The sequence below is a fragment of the Lycorma delicatula genome, chromosome 7 (assembly GCF_047948215.1).
Source record: "Lycorma delicatula isolate Av1 chromosome 7, ASM4794821v1, whole genome shotgun sequence".
Lineage (NCBI taxonomy): Eukaryota > Metazoa > Arthropoda > Insecta > Hemiptera > Fulgoridae > Lycorma > Lycorma delicatula.
Window position 1 is genome coordinate 3335014 of NC_134461.1, and position 23291 is coordinate 3358304.

The window sequence follows — 23291 nt, forward strand, 5'->3', positions numbered from 1 at the left end:
CGCCCGTCTTCCGCTAACGGAAGAAGTTTCAGAGCCTCGAGATGGAAGCGCGGCAGCGTGAACGGAAGACCACGACTAAGGGAAGGTCTTTGTATAATTCTATACAAGACTTGGGGAATGTACGCATCAAGATAATTTTTAAGAGCAACGGGAGCCCAAGTGCTCACCGACCACGTAAATTTCAAGCGATATCTGTTCAGGTTCCGTCTGGCAACTGATGAGCTGTGTGTCGCACTGTCGGACCGTGCGGGAATTCCTTTATGCAGTTGTATTCTGCAACCGGCACGAATAGTTTGCTTAAGGGAGGACTCTAACCGCATTGCTGGAGGAAGCTACCCTGAGTAACGAACGACCATCGATCTGTAGTAGTTCCAAGCAGCTATAAAGGATGGACAGGTATATGCCGGCATACAGCGAATTGCTGTCTTTATTTAATTAAATCGACGAAATAAATGTTTAATTTATGACGGGGTGCGCCTACCCGTTTAGAAAATATATGACGTGAACGGCTGGACGCAAAAGCAACCGGTGTAATAGACCGTGCTTATACCGTTCAAGCGATTAGGTTAGTTCCAGAAGCTGTTAGGAACTAGGTCGTTTATATTGTTTCCAGGTGCATAAACCTTTCGTAATTTTTTTGTTCGTATTTAAAGTTAAACGATTTACAAATTATCTAGTAAAAAATTGTTTGAACGGATAATATAACATTTTCATTTCCTTTTAAATAGAACTCTCCGAAACGGGATGCGAGTATGCTAAACGAGTCTTCCGTCGTACGATGCATCAAAGTATTCGATCGAACTATAAAACGTTCATCCAGACCTCTTCTTTAGGTATAACTACGCCGTATCGACGCGATCGTTCTGCAGGAAAGAGATGAATACTCACAGGTTCGGTAAACCGGCCGAATTTATCCGCTAGGTTATAAATCGGAGCCGATATTTCAAACATGTATTAGAATATAAATGGGGTTATACCGATCGATGAAAGACCATCGACTCTTTACCCGACCGTTTAAAACGACTGACTTGAAAGACCGACTCTTGAAAGATTTTCTTTTATATTTTTACCTGTTAATCTTTTCGAAAGCTGTTTGTAAATTTTCTTTCTTCTTTGTTAATTAGAAAATATAATAATCCGACTCGTGTAAATACATAGAATTATTGTAAACTCGGACGATTCCATACTTCGTAGGTTATATTTACTCGTGTTTGCAAATTGTACTCCCTTCTCTTTTTTCTGACTTATTTTATTCGTAAACACGAAATCGCGTGCAAATAATATTAATAAGTACTTTTTTCAAATTTATAAAATATATAGGAACTAAGAAGTAAGATGTGTTTTAAATCGGCTGTTGGACGTTTCCCTTACTGAATTATACAGCACGATATCCGTAATGGCCGTTGACCTGTTCTCTGTAAAACTTCAATCGATCAGTCAAAAGTAACATTTCTTTTGACATTTTTTTCTTTCTTTTATTTCGTTTAACTTCGGGGATCACCGTTAGGTATTACTTAAGCGGATGAGATGAATGACAGGTAGCGTGTGAAAATGGTATGCCTGACCGGGATTCGAACCCGCGACCTTCGGGTGAAAGGCCGAAACGCTACCGCTCGCGCCACGGAGGCCGGCAACATTTTTTTTTGACCCGAGAGACTGCAGAATCGCATTACTATCGTGATCATAACTTCTGACCGGCGATGATTTTAATCGCTCTTTCCGAATAACGGTTCAAAATGAACGTCTCGTAATTTGAAAATATTTTTCCTCGTCGAATAATTAATAACATGTATAATCGGACGCAAAAGTATTCTGAATCGTTAATCGTCTCTTTTCTACCGGATGGAATCGGCGGTAAAATAATAAAATATGGTGTATATTACCGTAAATAATCGATTAATCACCGGTTAATATGTATAATCGCTTGGAGAATAATACACGTAATTTGATATTTAACGTTAATTAGACGAGGTTAGCGTGCGTAGATTATGTTCGGTTAGGTTATGTTGATACACGTACGATTCGTCAATATACGGACTCGACATAATCTACGCTCGCTTTGCTCGCTAACCTCGACTAATAAACAGTAAAGTTTTGATTACTTAAATAATAAACTCGGTACTTACTGCTTACAGGCGGTTTGTTATTGGAACATGTAAAATGACTGATATATTTAATAAATTGCTACATAATTATTAAATTGTGCAACATCGGAGGCGATTAACCGATAATTACGCATAATCACCGGATTTATCGATCCTAACATATGTAGCGCGTTGTTTCTCCACAGTAAACAGGAGTTACTTTACGGCGTTTCAGCTTCTACTAGTGAAAATTATCCGAGGTAAAAGAGGGATTTGTTAGAAGAAATTTTGAATGAACGTACCGGAGTTGTTGAATATACGGAATCGGGTTACACTTGTCGATTTTTAAAAACTAACCTCATCATACGCTTGGATATACTAGTATTCCAGTCTGAAGAGTAATATTACCTCTTGGAGTTCCCTCAAAAGATTACACGGTTTTCGGTAAACAAAAACGGGCTATCGTATAATCAGTTATTATCCGTAAATATAAAATCGTACAGACCGACATTTAGAAAATTAAAAACGTCAACTTATTCATATTACGTTGCAACGACTGCGCGTGCGATCTTTGCTAAAAATAACAGTCTGTTATTCTGGAGAAAATAACAATATCTACCTCTTTGAAATAAGATAACAGAATGTTGCCACGTAAATTAAACGATACTCCGGATTACGAGAAAGCGCCTTCTTCCGCACTCTTTTCCGCTTTTAATAAATTACGGAACCGTTTAAAAAATCTTTCTATCGATCGATTTTAAACAACAATTTTATTTTTTGTACTCTTTTGATGAATTTAAAAAGTAAAAGAAGAATTTTGAATTTTCTGAATCTCCATTCAACGTGTACGTAAATATGCGAACAAACAATTCTCATAACGTCTTAGGAAACGTATATTATTTTGACGTTATCTATAGCTATTTTGAGCGCCCTCTATCACACAGTGATCGTCAGGTTAAAAGCAAGCTGCGGAAAAGCGATATGTACGTCGTTTTTTAAAATCGTATGGCTGAAATTTGTTATTTTCTAATTTGTTATTTTTTGATTTGCATTTTATATTTGATTAAGAGAAAAAAATTCTAAAATAACATTGATATTAAAAAGCCTATCGCAAATAAAATTTTATTTTGCCCGTTAGTAGTGTAACATTATTCCTACCCTTTATTTTTCACTCGACTAATACGCTACTTTGTGCGCTACTGTATTAAGAAGTATCCTAATATACATTAATAACTCACGAAACTACTTTTAATAAATAATCCGATGTAATTTTATAATGAAACAAGAACCAAACATCGGTAATTTGCAGAACGAAGGTTCTCAGTAATACGGTCTTATCAACTGCATTTACATAATTTTAGTAATAAAACTCATATTACGCCATTTTTACGCTATCTTATTAAAATACCAAAAACAATCCTTTAATAGATCATTCTTTGAAAACCTAATTGTCAATAAATCTAGACAAGAAATTTTAAGTCGGTTTCTAGCCGTATCTTTTGGTATCAGACCTGCAGCATTCACGCCAAACCCTTAGAAACAATATTTACAAAAACATTAAATTATAATACGGTGTCTACATGGTGTAGTTGTACACGACGATTATACTTTTTCTCAAATCGATTCGCGACGATGTCTTTCATATTTGATATAAGAACATCTACTTTTTTTTAAAGAAATACGTCATTATACGCACGAATGGCTCCTTGTTATGTCGTGTCTTTCATTTTAGCTTTTTTCCGGACGGATCTCGTTTATTCTTCTTTGCGTTTTTCTTATAAAATCGTTTTTGACCGGACTGAATTTTTTCATCGCCAAACCGATAAAAACATTCAAAACATCGCATTTCATATTATTATGATAACAGAAAAAATCTGATGTAAACAACACATGACTTCCTTGTACGCCTATTAAAATGACATATACGCATATTTAAAAGTACATAAAATTTTATTACGTTAATAACTTGTGATATTTTTTATTTTTTATTATTATCGAATTATTATTTATCGTACATTTTTTTACGGTCAGAGGTTAATAATTATTATTAATAAATGAATATAAAAAAGGAGATGAAGATTAAAATATTTCATTAATTAAAATTTTATTTGGCTGCAACTGTGGAACCGATGAACATAAGTATCGCTTAAGATAAATCGTTGAAAAGCTCTCGGCGGGGACTTAATATTGCGGTTAAGAAAAAGTCCAAAATTCAAATTTTTTGGACTTTCAGCGTTTCCGGAGATTTTTGGTCAATCGATTGCAATCAAAAGGGGAGGTGCACAAGTAGACGCTACAGCAGTCCTAAATCCAATTTCTGAACATCCTACGGCTAATCGTTTTTTCAGCTATGCAAGATACATACGTACGTACGTACGTACGTACAGACGCCATGCCTAAAACTAGTCAAAATGGATTCACAGACGATCAAAATGGATATTTCCGTTGAAATTTGAAAACCGAAATTTTTCGCGATCACAATGCTTCCTTTGCTTCGTACAAGGAAGTAAAAATGAGCGAGGACTGCGTCGGACCCTTGCCGAACAGGTCTTTTTACGGCACGTGTTTTAAGTCGAATGCGTAACGAGAAAAATTTGCGATAAAACTTTACGAAGAGAAATGAACTATCGGTGTCCTGTAAATTGGAAATAAACAGATTTAATTAATTTTGCGATGGAGGGACTTGTCGAGTGAAAACTGTAGAAGAAACAAGATTTGGAATTCATTAAATAGGTAAAATATATTTATTTTAAAAGCGAAGCGCCAAGCAAAAAAGACTAGAGAATCTAATCTAACCGGTGCGGTCGGCCAAAACAATTCACCGAGCATCTTCGAATAAATTGTCCGATTATAATGATATTTTTCGTTCCAAAACTATTTAAGATGTCACCAATAAACGTGATGGGTTTCTTTCGTTATATATCGATACTCTATTTAGGACTACATCTCTTTAATTAAAAAATATAAAACAAAAGTTATTTTCATTATAATTCTTGGAAGTTAATCTTTAACCGACTACAATCAACGTGAAAGCTGTAACTGTATTTTATGACAATTTTTTATTCAAATGTAAAAAACATACATTTATTACGTACGCGTATCGTAAATAAATCGACTTTATAACGTCAACAACTAAACAGTTCTTTTAAAATGACTTCGGTGTAATAAATATTTATATTTAACCGAGCATTGTGTAAGAGATTTAAAATATTTAAAGTATTTATGTTTTGAACAGTACTTGTTTTACGATGTCTACATAAGGTTACATCGTGGTAAAGTTAAGCCTTTTTGATTTGTTTAATACTAATGACAGGATTTATTTATATTACGGGTTAAGTAATCGTTCCACTTTAAAAATGTTTAACGTTTGTGACAGTAGAGCTTGAAGTTTAAATCTTCGTTCGTGATACGAGTACAGTAGAAACTCATTATTATTATTTTTATTGTTACAATCTTAATTACTTTTTATTAATTATCTGCTTTTAAATTAATTTACTTAATTATAAAAAAATGCTAAAATAATGTAAATTATTTTTAAAATTACTTTAATAAAAAACCCACGCATTTTAGCTTTGTAGCATCTTTTTTTTTTTTTTGTCTTCAGTCATTTGACTGGTTTGATGCAGCTCTCCAAGATTCCCTATCTAGTGCTAGTCGTTTCATTTCAGTATACCCTCTACATCCTACATCCCTAACAATTTGTTTTACATATTCCAAACGTGGCCTGCCTTCACAATTTTTCCCTTCTATCTGTCCTTCCAATTTTAAAGCCACTATTCCAGGATGCCTTAGTATGTGGCCAATAAGTCTGTCTCTTCTTTTAACTATATTTTTCCAAATGCTTCTTTCTTCATCTATTTGCCGCAATACCTCTTCATTTGTCACTTTATCCACCCGTCTGATTTTTAACATTCTCCTATAGCACCGCATTTCAAAAGCTTCTAATCTTTTCTTCTTAGATACTCCGATCGTCCAAGTTTCACTTCCATATAAAGCGACACTCCAAACATACACTTTCAAAAATCTTTTCCTGACATTTAAATTAATTTTTGATGTAAAGAAATTATATTTCTTACTGAAGGCTCGTTTCGCTTGTGCTATTCGGCATTTTATATAGCTCCTGCTTAGTCCATCTTTAGAAATTCTACTTCCCAAATAACAAAATTCTTCTACCTCCATAATCTTTTCTCCTCCTATTTTCACATTCAGCGGTCCATCTTTGTTATTTCTACTACATTTCATTACTTTTGTTTTGTTCTTGTTTATTTTCATGCGATAGTTTTTGCGTAGGAGTTCATTTATGCCGTTCATTGTTTCTTCTAAATCCTTTTTACTCTCGGCTAGAATTACTATATCATCAGCAAATCGTAGCATCTTTATCTTTTCACCTTGTACTGTTACTCCGAATCTAAATTGTTCTTTAACATCATTAACTGCTAGTTCCATGTAAAGATTAAAAAGTAACGGCGATAGGGAACATCCTTGTCGGACTCCCTTTCTTATTACGGCTTCTTTCTTATGTTCTTCAATTGTTATTGTTGCTGTTTGGTTCCTGTACATGTTAGCAATTGTTCTTCTATCTCTGTATTTGAACCCTAATTTTTTTAAAATGCTGAACATTTTATTCCAGTCTACGTTATCGAAAGCCTTTTCTAGGTCTATAAACGCCAAGTATGTCGGTTTGTTTTTCTTTAATCTTCTTTCTACTACTAATCTGAGGCCTAAAATTGCTTCCCTTGTCCCTATACTTTTCCTGAAACCAAATTGGTCTTCTCCTAACACTTCTTCCATTCTCCTCTCAATTCTTCTGTATAGAATTCTAATTAAGATTTTTGATGCATGACTAGTTAAACTAATTGTTCTGTATTCTTCACATTTATCTGCCCCTGCTTTCTTTGGTATCATAACTATAACACTTTTTTTGAAGTCTGATGGAAATTCCCCATTTTCATAAATATTACACACCAGTTTGTATAATCTATCAATCGCTTCCTCACCTGCACTGCGCAGTAATTCTACAGGTATTCCGTCTATTCCAGGAGCCTTTCTGCCATTTAAATCTTTTAATGCTCTCTTAAATTCAGATCTCAGTATTGTTTCTCCCATTTCATCCTCCTCAACTTCCTCTTCTTCCTCTATAACACCATTTTCTAATTCATTTCCTCCGTATAACTCTTCAATATATTCCACCTATCTATCGACTTTACCTTTCGTATTATATATTGGTGTACCATCTTTGTTTAACACATTATTAGATTTTAATTTATGTACCCCAAAATTTTCCTTAACTTTCCTGTATGCTCCGACTATTTTACCAATGTTCATTTCTCTTTCCACTTCTGAACACTTTTCTTTAATCCACTCTTCTTTCGCCAGTTTGCACTTCCTGTTTATAGCATTTCTTAATTGCCGATAGTTCCTTTTACTTTCTTCATCACTACCGTTCTTATATTTTCTACGTTCATCCATCAGCTGCAATATATCGTCTGAAAACCAAGGTTTTCTACCGGTTCTCTTTATTCCGCCTAAGTTATCTTCTGCTGATTTAAGAATTTCCTTTTTAACATTCTCCCATTCTTCTTCTACATTTTCTACCTTATCTTTTTTACTCAGACCTCTTGCGATGTCCTCCTCAAAATATCACGATAAATAATATCAAAACAATATTTATAATTTAAGAAAAACGGAAGAGATTTTTAAAAATGTAGAAAAAAAAACATACGAGTACAATGAGAAAGCAGATTAAAATTTTACGGACGCCTCTGTAGATCGAATGAGAAAAGATTAACTTAAATTTCTAATTTTGTTTAATAAAATAAAAACAAAAATATGCCGGTTTAGAGAAACCGCAAAGGATTTAAAATTACTCAGTATACCGAAAAGGAGAATTCTGAATAGACAAACTTTCAGAAAAAGTAGATGAATCTTAATTTTTAGAAGAGCACAAGAAAATGAAAAATCGTGAATCGAGTAATGAATGAAAGGATGAAGAGTTTTTGGACAAAAAAACAGTCTGAGATATGTAAACGTGATCCTTAGAGGTCAGTTAGAAAAAAAGAACACCCCCTAGCTGGTACCGATCTTCTTTAAACGTAAGCATTATTTTTTTTACTCCCTTATTCCTAAAATTCAGTAATTTAGGGTATATCACGTTCATCTATCACAATACTTGATCGCTTGTTATTCTTCTCTCGTTAAATAAAAGAACGGATTAAAAATTTCAGTTTACATTTCCAGTATTATTTTATTCGTTCTGTGATATTTTCCACAGGCTCCGAGCAGTTTAAAAATATAAAATATCTGTTTGATCATTGAAAGGGGTGCATTAATTTTGTTTAATCTATGTGTGTGTGTGTCAATCGGCCATCGGAGCTCTTGTTATTCTTCAGACCGATTATACTGTTATCGCCGATCGTTACGATTATCTCGCACACTGTACGAAAAATTTCATAAGAAACTTAACCTCTTTCTTAAAGTTAAGGAAAAGGTTAGCCGATCGATACGAATAAAACGAAGTAAGTGCAGCGAGGAAAAGGGAGAAGGGCTGGATCGAGGATTTTGAGATGTGAATATGAAGAAGGTAAAACGGACGGATAAAATAAGGAATGTGGAACTAACGAGCAGGACTAAGTAAGAAACAGCCTTTACGCGGAAAGTACACAAAAGAAATGAAACCGGTCAGGACACGCGGTAGGAGTCTCGACTATCAGATCGGAAGGGACAATAGAATGAGGAAGAAAGCGAGGAGGAAGAAGGATGAAGTTAAGAAACGAGGTGAAAATTGGAAACTACAAGGGAACGAAAAAGCCTTGGGAAAAAATGGATAGAGACTGCGGTAGCGTAAGGGATCGGCAGAACGCCAGAAGACGATGATTATGATGGTAATCAAAAAATAAATAAATAAAGTTCAACGTATTTTAAGGAGTAAATGCTCCGAATACTTAGCGGTTTATCCCTTAATTACTAAATTAGATTTTATTATTTGTTAATAAAAAAAAAATAAAGTCGCTATTATTTTCTTACTGTACTAAAACGGTGAAAGACAACGAAATTTTCATTTTTCCCGATCGTTATAGCGTCATCAGGGATCCTTCCTGTCATGTCTGAGAGCCGGTGACCCGATTCATATCCCACCATAGCTCACGGTGCTCTGCCGTTCGAATCGATGAGCCTAGCATTTCTCCAGTCGCCTCTTGAATTTGGTCCGACCATTTTTTTGGCGGTTTTGTTTTCCGTGTGACCTACCGATCTGCTTTTTAGTGTACGTAAAGAAAAACTGTACTCTACCCAAAATTTTGTATCTTCCATCGTTTTGTTCCCCCTGAATCCATCGACTCTTCGACGATTAAAGAAAAGGTATTTAGCAAAAGCTACCGCAAAACTATCTGTTTTCCGGTATGAAACCTACGGGTATAGAACCTACGGGAGTTAACAACTCGAGAATTTAACAAAACTCGTGACGTAAAAAATTTTAGGCTACAACTCTAACCAAAACGGGGTCAATTTTGCCTATTATAGACCCTAAGTAGCGGTCCTGTAATGAAAAAGAGACAGTTTGTTTGAAAAAAAAATCGCTAAATTGTATTTAGCTTTTATTATTATTTATTTCACTGCCGAACAGTTATTTAAAAAATCCTGCAGGTCGCTTTTGAAATTAGGTGTGAAAAATATTAAGCAGTTGCTATTTTGGTTAGGTTTGCCGTAGCTAATGTATTTTTGTCAAAATTCATGTTTTCTAATCTCCTTTATATATCGCAATCTCTACCTTTTCGATTTACTAAATTTAATTTTTCTATTTTTAATTGTAGAACAACTACTATATATATATAATGTTTAAAACGTGCGTCTCACGACGAGGTATACGCTTTTGATTTAGTATCACTCGCCCGTTCCCCTGTCGATTCTATTGAAACTTTACAGTTAACGAAGATTCTGTGAAAATTTCAACCTTCTAGGATGTATAGAAACAAAATGGCGGCTTTGAAAAAAAACATCGATTTTACGTAAACCGAATTTTTTATTCGTTACAAAACAGCCGGTAAAAAATTTTGCCCTCTACAATTCTTCATTAATGCTAAGCCTACGGGAGAACACGCGTTTTTTTAAAATAACACGGCAACAAAAAGCCACAGACAATAAGGTCTGGCGATCTCGGTTGCCGGTCCAAAATTTCACTTCCACGACCGATCCACCGACATGAAGGTGAGGATTTAGTAGTGCGGTTTAACTGGGTTTGCAAAACGAGGTGCGGCTCCATCTTGCTGAAAATTAGCATATCGCATTTTTGGAACAGTAAAATGAGACGTTATGCGTCGATTTAACGCTTTTAGGTACCTGTTTGCAAATCTCTTGGTGGAACGCACGATATACATACGTGTGTTTTTAAATGTCAGGAATTTTTAACTTAAATTATCGTATTACTTACGGATTTTATTTTTCGCTAAAGACCTCTTATCGCATTGCTTAAACGATTATTTTAGTTGCGATAAACCGCCAGAAGGCTGTACAAAAATTCGGAATGTTACTGAAAACTATTTCTAAATAAAATAGCGTCGCAGGTGCTCTCGAGTGTGTCCGTACTTCAACGGTAGCCAGACGATTAAATTTAAATAATTAGCCCTTGGTAGTTTATACATATAATTATATAAATTAATAGGAATAATATGTAATTAATTGTTAAAATAATATCGATCGCAATAATAAATGCTTATTTATCTTAAATTAATTATGCGATTAATTTAAATACGGTTAATAATTAAGTTATTGATGTACAATCTTAATTATTAAAGTACGGTAATTTATGACAAATAGAGTAAAAATAATGAAATTTAAGTAATAAACAAAATATTTATAAAAGCGGGTCATTAACTATTAAGACAGACGATAAATACAAGGGGCCAAAAATTAATGTTGTAAACAACATTAATGTTTTTGTTTTACATTGTTTGCCAAAGGTCAAATTATTACGTTTTAAATTATATTAAGTCGACAAAACCGTTTGTATGATTTTTGATTAAGCTATATATAAAAATAAAATAAAAATTTGGACCGAACGGTTCGACCTACTTTTAACCGCTACAAAAACGCATTGCATTAAAAAAAAATAAAAATATCCGTTTATTATTTTCATCGCTATTAAACTGATGTCACCGTTTCGATGTTTGAACGCGTAGATGTTTGGGCCGGGTCGCTGTAAACATTTTTGCTGTTCCGGTTTAAGAAGGCGATGTACCCACCGGGTACGTTCGTTTTTATAAAATAATTTGATGTTCAATATTTCCTCAACGATAATGACGGTAATTCCAATTTTCTGTGACGGCTGTGCAATCGACTAGCCTGTCTCGTGATTTTTTAATTTTTTCAGAAGTAACGATGTTTTTAAACTTCTGCAACAAGTCAAAGATATTTAATTATCTAATACGATAAAAATTGATAATAGAGGATGTACGAGTAATACAGTTATATTTAACAGAGATCGCGTTTACTTTTATTCACGATTATGACGAATCGTAAGCAAATAGTATGAGGAAGAGTCGGGTAAAATTGAAAAGGTGGTCTTTTAAATACCACAAAATCTATTGGTTTTATAACAAATTGTTTTCAGAATTTCTTTAACACTTATTAGATTTCCTTCGATTTGTTTTTACTATAAATGTAACCGAATAATGATGTTCGGAGTTTTTATATTTTTACTCCCCGACTCATTCCATCGATGAAAAAGAGTCCTATCATCCTAGTATTTTGCAGGCAAGTTTATAACTAAGGATTTAAGGAAAATACGATAGAAAAAAGTATTAAAGGAAATATTTTCCTGTAGTTTGCGTTCGTTTTTCTTCAAAATCCATGTACGTGTGGACAGTGTATGAAATAAAACGATAATCTATTTGAAAAATTTTTTCAGAAATAACTCAAATTATTTCTTCGATAAAAATCTGATATGGACACCACATAACTTCCTTGTACGCCTATTAAATTACATACACGCGTTTTTTGCTGCGCTTCATTTAAACTTATTTCATTTGAAAGTGAGATAAGATCCTCCAATTCTTTAATAAAGCGGACACTTATACAGTTGTATTGTGGTGGACACCGCATTGCATCGATTTTTTGTGGTGTTCGTATCAGCATTTTATGCTGGTTTAAATATTAATTTTGTTTCACGTCGTTCAAGTACTTATGTTGTGTAAGCGAGGCCGTGTCGGATCCGGAACCGTGCAGACATCGATTTGAATCCTACTTCGTATACGTACTTTTAAATTTTCTTTCTTTTTAATTTAAATAAGTCGATTTATTTATTAATAAATTATGAACCTCTGTAAATAGATTTGAATTAAAATGAAAAGTACATAAACTTTTATTTCTCTAATAACTTATGATCTTTTTCATTTTTTTTTCGATCGAAGGTTAATAATTATTAATAAATCGATATATTTAAATTAACAAAAAAAATTTAAAAAGATAAGTACCCCTCATGATATATCGTTGAAAAGCTCTCGACGAGGGCTTATTACGGCGATTAAGAAAAAGCCCAAAATTCAAATTTATTGAGAGGTCTGGCTGTATACACGTTTTTGGCCCAGTCGATTTCAACCAAAAGGGAAGGTGCACAACTAAATGTTACAACAGTCCTAAATACAAAATTTCAAGTACGGCTAATCATTTTTGAGTTATGCGGGATATATACGTACTTACGTACGAACGTACAGACGTCACACCGAAACTAGTCAAAATGGATTCAGGAGTTCCCAGAATGAATGTTTCCGTTGAAATCTGAAAAATTTCGGTTTTCAGATTTCAACGGAAATATCCATTTTGATCATCCCTGAATTCACTTTGACTAGTTTCGGCGTGACGTATGTGCGTACGTATGTATAAATTTATGTACGTGTGTATCTCGCATGGCTCAAAAACGTTTACCGTAGGTGGTTTAAATTTTGGATTTAGGACTGTTGTAACATTTAGTTGTGCACCTACCCTTTTGATGCAATCGATTGAACCAAAAGTGTCCAAAAAACCCCAAAATCCAAAAACATTTGGATTTTTGTTAACTGCAGTAATAAGCCCTCGTCGAGAGCTTTTCAACCAGATATCATAAGTGGTACTTATTTTCATTGGTTTCAGAATTATAGCCAAACAAAATTTTAATTAATGAAATATTTGGATCTTAGGGGAAAGCACATCGACTCGACTCAGACTTCATCTTTTTTTTTTTTAACTTTTTTTTAATTTAAATATATTGATTTATTAATAATGTTAAGCTCTCATTGTAAAAAAATTGATTGTAAACATACGTAATAATGTTTGAATTTTAAATTAATTCGTGAAAATAATCGAATTACACTTGATATTTACAGAAAAAGCATGCTCGCAGATATATATATATATATGCGTGCGTACGTTCGTACTTGTGTGTGTGTGTGTGTGTGTGTGTGTGTGTGTGTGTGTGTGTGTGTGTGTGTGTGCGCGCGCGCGCATAAATATTTGATAAAATAAGGATATATCTAAAGTAAAGACCGCTGGGAAACGTCTCTCAAGGTTTTCGAACCTGTATCGTTCATGGCCACGCTAGTAATCTACACACTACATTGTTGCCTCCAGGTTGTCGCGTTGTAGTATCTTTGATTACATATGAGTTATAAGATACGAAAATCGATGTTGCCGCCGACTGTGAAATACGTTGAGTCATACGTTTTCTAAACTATCAAAACTTTAAGTCGGCTGAAATTCGTAGGCAGTTGGTTGCTGTGTGTGATCATAATGTAATGAATGAAAGAAACGTCCGAAAATTGTTTGAAAGGTGTAGAAGTAGTAGAATTAACGTGCACGATGAAGAAAGTTCGGGGAGACCCTCGATAATCACCGAGGACTTGTTGAGACGCGTCGATGATGAAATCAGAAAAGATCGTCGCTCAATGATTTCCGACTTGACCCTTCTTTTTTCTGATCTTTCAAGAGCTGTTATCGGTCGGATTGTTCACGACCGTTAGGCTTCAGAAATATTTGCGCACGTCGGGTGCCGCACGTCTTAACGGAACGTCATAAAAAAATCCGAATGGGATCTGCTTTGGAATTTTTGATGCGCTACACAGAAAAAGGCGATGAGTTCCTTAATTCAGTCGTTACCGGCGTTGAAACACTGATTTCGTATTACAAGCTAGAGAGAAAACGGCAGACAAACGGATGGCGTCATCCTCAATCACCTACTAAACCAAAAAAGGTAAAGCCACAGGCATTGGACGCAAGCCATTAGCCACAGTCTTTTTCGATCTGTTTGGCATATTGCTGACTGTTTTCGTGCCACGGATGACTATAAATGCAGAAGCCTACTGGAAAATTCTACGTAAGTTACGGCGCGCCATTCAAAATCGGCGACGAGTGCGGCTGACCGATGGCGTCGTCCTGCTTCACGATAATGCACATCAACACGTTGCGGGTCCGACACGCGATTTACTGAGAACATTTGGATGGGGAAATTTACGATCACTAACCGTATAGCCCGGACGTAGCTCCTTCTGATTACCATCTGTTTGGGAAATTGAAAAAAAGTCGAGCGGTAAACAATCGGCGGGTGACGATGAACTTAAAAATTCTGTTAATCAGTGGCTAAATGAGACGGCGGCAGAAGAATACGAGGTGGGTATATTGAAGCCGGTGTATCGCTACGATAAATGTCTTCATTCGTGTGGCGATTATATAGAAAAGTCGTATAAGGTATGTAGTTTAAGAGAAATAAAAAATATTTATAAAGTTTTCAGAATAAATTTTTTACAATGAAAACGTCTTTAGAGATAATCTCTCGTATATATTACGAGATTACGTTTGTTTTCTACACACGATACGGTTATACATTTTTATACGTACAACTACCTTAAAGTAGTACCGAAAATGTTGACGTTGATTTTTTTTACTTTTGTGGCACTTAAATGTTCGATGTTTCTGATCTTCACAAGTGTTTATACATTTTTTTTTTTAAGAACCAAGAAATAATAAAAATATTTTTAAGATTACAAATATTAAAATAATTTGCCGATAATTATTCGTAACAGTTTGTTAAAACAGGAAAAATTAAATCTAAGTGGGCGATTAAGTATCAATAAATGTTTAAATTATAGAATAACTGTTATACCGGAAATATTCCAAAAATATTTTACTAATCTATTATTTATTTGCTTTTACTTTGCCAGAAATAACTAGCAACAAGGGAAAGTACGTTGAAAGGATGAAACTTTGGTTGCGGAGGTTTATAACAAAATTTCAACCTTTCATAACCCCTCTAACCGAAAAGCACAAAAAACATGAAAAAGTCCGGAAGAATATATTTATTTTTGCGTGTATTACGATAATTATATGCCGACTCTCAGGAAATTAAAACGTGAAATTTGTTTTAAATATCTGTCCTACGTATAGAAAATTAATACCGTTAAATTTTGAACTTCGACTTTAGAAAAAACAAATTTTTAGCAAAAAATATAATACTTAGTATATAATTTTCAGCAAACAAATTTACAAAATGTTTACCCCCGCCTCTGAAGATTGCCAGTATATAATTCTTTTTTAGAATATCTTAACCGGAAGTAGAAATACGTTTAAAATATTAACACAGGGATACTGTTAGTACAATCCGCCTATCGTACCCGCTAGAAAAACATGTTTTGGCCGTCGAAAATTACTTAACGTTTTACAATACGTAAACGAAAACAAAATCGTATCGATTAAGGTTTTAAAAATGATAGTTTGTAATAAAATAAGGTTAGCATTGGCATAAAACAATACGATTAGTCATAACTGCTGGAAGATGCAACTCTAAAATGAGCCAGAAGATGGCTTCCTTAACAAACTTAGTCGTTATTGTTCGTCAAAGTGATGTCACAAGCGACATATGTTCTGATTATAACGTCTGAGTTAATGGTTCCAGCAGTAGCCGGTCTGTGTTAAATCGACATGAGTACATCTTTAGTGTGCATGTGCCGATGCGTGTACGTGCAGTATAAACGTTTCTCAGTTACGAAGTAATCTAAATTTACATTTCATATTTTGACTTCAAGTCGTTTAGCGAATATTTTTTGTAGTGTTTTTGTATCGTGTGATTTTGCAAAACGCCTAGAAATTGTGTAAAGCCCCGGACAGCTTTTGCTACATTTGCGGTGAGGTAACGTTTAAATTTCTGAAACGTAGTTTTACTCCTCATCAAAAAATGTTATGAGCTTTATTTTGGCTGCAAAGTCGGTGATCAACATAAACATTTGTTTTACTTGTGTCACGCTTCTTACAAGCCTGTCAAAGCGTTCTCCGTACATGAAATTTGCCGTTCCAATGATTTGGCGGGAACGAAAAGATCATGCCGCCGATTGTTACTTTTGTCTGACTAATATTGCAGGCGTTTGTTCAAAATTGTTAAAGAACAATTTAGATTCGGACTAAACAGTACAAGGTGAAAAGATAAAGATGCTACGATTTGCCGATGATATAGTAATTCTAGCCGAGAGTAAAAAGGATTTAGAAGAAACAATGAACGGCATAGATGAAGTCCTACGCAAGAACTATCGCGTGAAAATAAACAAGAACAAAACAGAAGTAATGAAATGTAGTAGAAATAACAAAGTTGGACCGCTGAATGTGAAACTAGGAGGAGAAAAGATTATGGAAGTAGAAGAATTTTGTTATTTGGGAAGTAGAATTACTAAAGATGGACGAAGCAGGAGCGATATAAAATGCCGAATAGCACAAGCTAAACGAGCCTTCAGTAAGAAATATAATTTGTTTACATCAAAAATTAATTTAAATGTCAGGAAAAGATTTTTGAAAGTGTATGTTTGGAGTGTCGCTTTATATGGAAGTGAAACTTGGACGATCGGAGTATCTGAGAAGAAAAGATTAGAAGCTTTTGAAATGCGGTGCTATAGGAGAATGTTAAAAATCAGACGGGTGGATAAAGTGACAAATGAAGAGGTATTGCGGCAAATAGATGAAGAAAGAAGCGTTTGGAAAAATATAGTTAAAAGAAGAGACAGACTTATAGGCCACATACTAAGGCATCCTGGAATAGTCGCTTTAATATTGGAAGGACAGGTAGAAGGGAAAAATTGTGTAGGCAGGCCACGTTTGGAATATGTAAAACAAATTGTTAGGGATGTAGGATGTAGAGGGTATACTGAAATGAAACGACTAGCACTTGATAGGGAATCTTGGAGAGCAGCATCAAACCAGTCAAATGACTGAAGACAAAAAAAAAATTGTTCAAAATCAAAGCGCACTATTTCATACCCTAATTTACCATCTGCCATGAGGTCTGTGGCTCATAATGAAGAACTGCCCGTGCCTAAACCACCGGAAAATATCATATTTAGCGATGTTCAACAATACAAAAACATGATGTAATACGGGTTGATCCAACTATGAAGCTTCGTGCTCGTCTGTTGAACCACTTTAACTATCACTGGGGGACCTCAACGACTTTGTACGAGATCTGAATTTATCAAAAAAGGAGGCAGAACGCCTAGGCTCACGATTAAAAGGTTGGAACCTCCTCCACCACGAAACAAAAGTATGTTTTTTATAAACAGGCGTAATGACTTATTTGAAAATAGACTTGTTTTTTGTAATAATGTTTTCTCTGTAATGGAATGATTTGGTCATGAGTAAAAAATAGAGGAGCGGCGTTTGTTTATCGACTCTCTAAAGTTAGTCAGAAAGCCGTGCTTCTGGACATCGGGAATGCGTCTCTATCAGTTCCATTAGTATACGCTACGGATCTGAAAGAAACTTACGTCAATATAAAACTTCCGCTAAATAAAATAAAGTATGAAGAATTTCAGCGGAATATCTGCGGTAACTTGAAGGTATCGCTCTGTTGCTTGGTCTTTCACTTGGTTTCAACAAATGCTGTTGTTTTCTTTGCGAGTGGGACAGTACAGACCGAAAAAATCATTACGTACAGGAATAATGGCCAATCCGAACGGCATTAACTCCAGTAAAGAATAATGTTGTTAACGCGCTACTTGTCGATTCAAAGAAAGTTTATTTACCACCGTTCCATATAAAGCCGGGGCTTATGAAAAACTTCGTAAAAGCAATGGATCGAAGCGGGCTTGGATTCGCTTACCTAAATTTAATTTTCCAAAGATCGATGAAGCAAAACTCAAAGAAGAAATCTTTGTAGGACTTCAAATTAAAGATTTATTTAAAGATGAAAACTTTGATATGTTAAACGACGTGGAGAAAGCTCATGGAAGTCTTTTAAGAGCATTTATCAGAACTTATTTGGAAACCGTAAATCCGAAAAATACAAAGAAGTACGGATGATCTTTTAAAATCACATAAATTCACGGGATACCCGTTGCTGAAGATTAATTTCTTGGACTCGTACTTGGATTTATTCCCGCCAAATCTAGGAGCAGTCAGCGATGAAAACGGTGAAAGATTCCATCAGGATATTTCGGATATGGAAAAGCGATATCAGGGCAAGCGGGGTCTGAGTATGCTAGCTGATTATTGTTGGACCCTAAACCGAAATGTTCACGACGCAAAATATCGAAGAAAATCAAACATTAATAGTTTTTAGGTAAGCTTATGTTATAGTAAGAGTGCATTTTAAATACGTAATATAACATTTAAATAGTTTTCCCTAAACATCCTTATGCCATAGACTAATTCTGAAATCGGATTTGAATTCAGCGCGAAAAAAGCGATTAGATTAACCATCTTCACTTCTGCGCCAAAAATAAATCAAATTTTGTATACCGGTGTAATTGTAATACTAATAGTTTTTTTTTGTGTGTGCGGGTGGGTGGGGAGGAAGGTGGAAATGCATTTACGCACGAAGTGTTGAATTGCCAGTGACGGTATTATCCCATACCATCAGCAGACTACCGACTACTGCCACTCCCCTTTTAACGCATTACTTTAGACCGATTCCTCCTACGCTAACCTGAGATGGCCGCTATCTAATTTTCAGGACTATCCAGGTCATCCTTCTTGGTCCTTAGAACGCTGCCGACGAATCGGGCCACACTCTCCCAGCCGCTCAGGTTACGGAGCACCATCGCAACCGCGTTACGGGGGCTCAGTGCTCCGAGATCCGCCTCTAATATCCTTCGATCTGCCACCCACCGAGCACATTCGAAAATGATGTGCTCGGCGTCGTCCCGTATACCGGGGCAATAGGGACAGCCGGGGGACGGCGCTTTCCCTATGACATGGAGGTAAGCGCGGAAATACCCGTGACCCGCTAAAAACCGGGTCATGTAGTACTCCACCTCTGTATGTCGCCGCTCCGTCCACGGTCTGACCAGAACGATAAGCCTTGTGGTCCGTCGTTCTCCGGTCTCGTAGTCCTAGGTCTCTTACCGTGCGCGAAACGTGCGAGTCCGTTCCTCGCTGGCGATGGTCTCCCTGTCTTCGCCTCCTGTAGATCGCCTGGCGCTCTCTTGCCAAAAGAGCAGTGGGTATTACGCCGGCAACCACTGGTACTGCAGGTTCGGGAACCGTCCGAATAATAATAATAAAATCAATTTATAAATCGATAATAAAACGAAATAGATTTTTTTGTTTTACGTAACGTTTATATTTTTGTTAATATACGGATCCTTCTTTACAGATCCAAAAATATTATTATACGACACGCTATTTTCACCAAAATAAAAAGGACGTCTGATCTCTTACAAGTATCCCTTTCATTTTGTTTACCGCCGATACTGGCCGTATAGCGAACGTCATTAATTTCAGAGAAAACAATCCTTGTACCTCAGAAGCTCTATATGCCTTGTAGTCATAATAGAAACTGGGAAGTTAGCTTAAAACCAAAAATTAATGCGCATCTATATATACAGTGTCTTTATTTAATTCGGCAAAAGATTAAGCGTTAAAAAAAATTAAAATATTGTGAATACGTCATTTAAATTTCATTGTTGGAAATTCGTTCAGAAATAATGGAGAATAATAGACTGTAAAGTCCCTACATTAACTTCCGGAGTAGATAATTTAATCGTTATAAATTTTATATTTTTTCTTTGGTAATAATAATTTACTTAGTAAAAGTTATGGGATGTAATTTACTTTAACAAATATATATATATTACTAACATCCTTCTTGTCTATGAACTGTAACCGTAAAAAAAAAAAAAAAAACTATAGATATATTCCAAGAAAAGTTCAAACTCAACGTATGAGATACGGGAGGAAACTCATAACAGTCTTTTTTTTTTTAGCTATTACGTATCGGTATGAAATTTCATGTGTGAATCTCAACTATGAAATGACAACTATATAAACGTAATCTGCTGGTTTCAAGACCGCATTATATGTCGTACGGTGTTTATTTGGAGTCAGAACTGTATATGATAATTATTTTATAATATCCGATCATTATAAACGAGGTAGGCATCTTTAAGGCTACCTCGGTATCCGTCGTGGATACCGGTGTTCTTTGGCGGTTGGGTTTTAATTAGCCACACATCTCAGGAACGGTCGAACTGAGAATGTACAAGACTACACTTCATTTACACTCATACATATCATCCTCATTCATCCTCTGAAGTATTATCTGAACGGTAGTTACCGGAGGCTAAACAGGAAAAAAGAGAGAGGCATCTTTAAGGCACTGACAATTAACGTCGAATGAAAACGTTGAAAAATGAAAACGAAAAAAATTCTGTTTTTTTTCTTATCCTCTTTGTCACGCGTTCTATAGTGCGGTACTATCGTTTCAGCTAGATGATTCTTAAAGGCCTAAAAGAATCCACAATTTTACAGTTACAGTACTTAGATGAACGTGTAATAAATAATTAACGATTACTGTAGAATATTTTTAATCTTTTCAGGAAATTTGAATTTACCGTTACGTAATTTTTTTGATTTTTTCCAAGACGCTTTATCTAAAAAAGTACTTTTAATAAAAGCGGAGAAATAAAGTAGAATTTTTACGTATTAAATATTTCAGAATAATTATGTGATATTCCGTATTTTTACTTTAACAACTCCTTCTGACTGCCTGAAGAATCCCAAAGAGATAATATTATATATTCAGACGAGAATACGCCTAGGAATAATAAATACTTAATGCCGATAACAAACTTAGTATTACCAAGTATATTTACTAAGTAATATTTAATATTAATATTGAAAACAAACGTCGATAAATATTTTAATAACGAGTTGCTTGTGCGGTCTCGTTCCTTTTCTTAACAGTGTTAGATCGATAGAAAATAACGGGTTACAAAATCATCCTGTTTTGTTCCAGAAAACGTTATTTTTTCTTACGAGGTTCGTTTTGTAGGGCGCCGGTATATCGTCTTCAACGAACATATAGTAAAGTAAAAAGTCTTCAATTTTTTTTTTTTTTTTTTTTATAACTTTAAAAGACTTATAAAATTTGTAATTTAGATTTTCCTGTCGGTAACATTTCGTGTAGAGAAACATTTCGCCGTTTAATTTCACGAGAACTTGGATCGCTTAAACCGTAAATAAAATGCGTATCGGCGAGTTATTCGTTAAAAATATTATACCTCACGATGAATATTCAAATTACAGTATTACAGAGTATTCTAAAACAAAAATAAACCGAACCGGATTACCGATATCGTAAATTTATTTTTAACACGATCGTACCGGCTTACTATAGGAAATGAAAACAGCGTAAAATACTCGATACGCATTTTACGCTATAATTCGGTTGTTTGAAAAAATATTTACGGAAATAAGGTGTCATTTGTTCGTAAAAACGTACTTAATAATTTTTATCGTAAACAAAATTCTGAAAATTTGACGGTTACTATGACGTTAAGAGTTAAAATACAAAACATCGAATTCTGTATTTGAAATGTAAATTTTTATCGGAAAACGAAGCGAGATAGGAAAAATATTAACGTAAACTTTCTTATTTTGTGAATTATTTGAGCGCATATTTACGTACACGTTGAATGGAGATGCAGAAAATTCAGTATTTTTTAACTTTTTTAATCGGTATTAAATAAATATTTGTTGACGATATACCTTTTTTCTGTATTTTTATTTTATTTTAAACAAGCCGTTGGGAAGACTTTTAAAACGTTCTGCGATTTATTAAAAACGGCAACGAAAGCGTATTAAGAATCTTTGTGATAAACCGCGGTTTTATATTGAATTATACGTTCTGTCGTTCTGTTTAATAGAAACGGATAATAAGTGACAACTGTTTGTTTTAGAAATAATTTCGCATTCGTAAATATAAACATAAGGTTAAGTTAGTCTACACGATTCACGCCTTCAAACGCTAAAGAATGGTCTAACGGCCCGTATTTTTTTATTTCCAAAACTCGTTTTGATTTTTTGAGGAAGGTATTAGCTATTATACGTTGTACTTCAGACTGAAATGCATAATAAACGTAAATATATTTAATTGTGACGAGAAGCTTAGCGTTTTATTAACGCATTTCAAACTGAAACGTACAGTTTGATTTTGTAGCAAACGAAATCGATTTGATCATCCGAAGAGGAAAAATAATCATCCGTAAATTTCGCTTTACGGGACAGAAATAATATAGGTAATCGGAAGAAGAAGAGGAAGAAGAAGAAGATGAAGAAGATGAAGAAGAAGGAAGACCCTCTACTCGTCCCAACATCACGGACTGGAGTCCGGAAACGAGCCCAGCAGAGATGCGTCCTGAAAGGCAGCCATAACAGAAGTGGATGAAGAGCTTCTACATCATCCTTCCTTTAAAACTTACATATAAATTAACATAAATCAGCAATTGCGACTCCTCCGGAAAAGGGGGCGCATTGCTCCCTCCATATAGTTAGTACCTCGTTGTGGCGTATTCCTGCTAGCCTATGAAGCGTTAGCACCGAAAGGACTTCAGCGGACGGTCTGAAGGGGAATTACGTCGGGAGGACAGGTTTCATAAGCCTAGCCTTCCGCGGTCGGCCCGTAAAATGGGTTCGATAACGCCGGTTTAACAACGGATTGGAATGCAATTAAACCCGTCCTTAAAACTCTAAATACTAAAGACAAAACTTGAAAAATTAGACCCGTCACTTAAAATAAACCTTTTAAAAACACGCCCGATTGAATCATCCAGCAGCAAGGGACTCTGTCCAGGTTCTGCGATCCGAAGGGAGAATCTATAAACTCCCGCTAACTTTGCATTCCATTCCGATAATATAGACATCGTTAATAGGAATAGTATCCGTGCGATTAGTAATGTTGAGAATCGTAGTACAACAGATTTATTC

General features: G+C 35.0%; 1 protein-coding gene across 2 annotated transcripts in view; it reads left to right on the forward strand.

Annotated features, from left to right (window-relative positions):
- Positions 1-23291, forward strand: part of sbm (L-type amino acid transporter sobremesa) — a 228274-nt gene that overhangs the window by 54655 nt on the left and 150328 nt on the right. The gene's annotated exons all lie outside the window — the stretch shown is intronic.